General features: G+C 38.5%; 1 protein-coding gene across 7 annotated transcripts in view; it reads left to right on the forward strand.

Annotated features, from left to right (window-relative positions):
• The window catches only part of Ctnna2 (catenin alpha 2), a 1,083,974-nt gene that overhangs the window by 165,782 nt on the left and 916,567 nt on the right, over window positions 1–1,625 (forward strand). The gene's annotated exons all lie outside the window — the stretch shown is intronic.

The following is a 1,625-nucleotide window of genomic DNA, read 5'->3' on the forward strand; positions in this document are numbered from 1 at the left end:
GAGAGAGAGAGAGAGAGAGAGAGAGAGAGAGAGAGAGAGAGAGAGAGGCAGACAGAGACAGAGACAGAGAGAGACAGAGAGCCTGTATACATAAAGTCTATATAATTGCTTGAATGTACTGTCATTTTATTGGGATCCCAACTGGCTTAGAAGTACTGTTTTCTTTTAGATTGGGTGGAGCCTTTCTGTGTTTATAACCCCTGTCTGAATGAATTACGATTTGAGAAAAAATAAATTATTTTAAAAAAGTACTGTTTTCCTTTCATATCCTTGTGAGTCTGAAACAATAGGAAGAACATTGGGTATTTCAGTGTTCAGAGAGAAGAAGCAATCTATATGTTCCAGGTTTCAGAAGAGTTCCAGGAAGAGTTGATAATAAGACATTGCTGATATATCAGTTTCCTCTACAAAGATGTCTAGAATGCAGAGACTCAAGGTAAATATGGTGCCTCATCACCACTGATGTGATTTTCCTCTGTCCCCTTCTCTTCCTCTTAGTTCTCTTCCACCATAATATCAGTTACTTTTTAGATGGTTATAGCAAAAATCCCCAATAAAAGCCACATAAGAAAGGAAGACTTTGTTTTGGCTCACTCTTTGCAGGGATACAGTACCACATGACAAGAAAAGTGTGTGCAAAGCAGAATGAAGCAGCTCGTCACATTGCATCCACAGTCAGAAAGCAGGTGGCTTTGTTTTTGTTCAGTCTGAGATCTGCACCTTTAGAGTGGTAGCACCACAGCTAGAATAGGTCTTTCTACCTTAACTGAAATCCACCTTGGGGACATGTCCAAAGATTTATCGTTTAGCTGATTCTGTAACCTGTCAAACTAACAATGTTAGCTTTCCTATGCAGGATCACTATGATACTCTAAAGTTAGAAAAACTGATCTGTGATAGGAAAAGTGTTAGAAAGTGTGGCATGCCCAGCTTCCCTTCTAAATGGTTGCCCCAGGCTACGTCTGGGATTTGAGGTTATGTGAAACTCCAAAAACACAACAGAAGATTGGAGGACTTAAATGTTCTTAAAAACAAGGTTCATTTCCCCCACATCTGTCACCTTGAATATGTTTTCATTTATTATTATTATTATTATATTTCTCCTGTACTTGGACTTCCCTGCTTTGATTATGCCTGCTTTCTCTTCTTTATTAGTGGGACTATTCAATCTCATCAGCATAGCTCTTGCATACACTGCTTTGGGTATGAGAAAATCATGTGCCTTTTTTAGCCTCAGATTTCTGAATGGATTTCCAGAGCTTCCTTCCCTCTTTTCTAGACCTGTGGGTGGATGGCAGTCACAATGGCCATACCCTTGGGTTCTGTAAAAGTCAGATGAGACACAGGCAAAGGACAGGATCTTCATGTGAATGCCCACAAACATTATAATACAATATTAGCAAAATGAGGGGTATAAGAGACAACTGAGATAGGTTGGGTTCACAAAGAAAATTCTTTTCTTATAAGATGCCTCAGCCAGTTAAGGGGCTTGTTGCAGAGCTTGATGTCCTGGTTTTGATATTTGGGACCAAACTAACTCCCACAAATTGTCTTCTGATCTCCACCTTGCACCACTACAAAATAAAATAAAATAAAATAAAATAAAATAAAATAAAATAAAATAA

This window comes from Grammomys surdaster, unplaced genomic scaffold (genome assembly GCF_004785775.1).
Source record: "Grammomys surdaster isolate TR1022 unplaced genomic scaffold, NIH_TR_1.0 133, whole genome shotgun sequence".
In the NCBI taxonomy this organism is placed as follows: Eukaryota; Metazoa; Chordata; class Mammalia; order Rodentia; family Muridae; genus Grammomys; species Grammomys surdaster.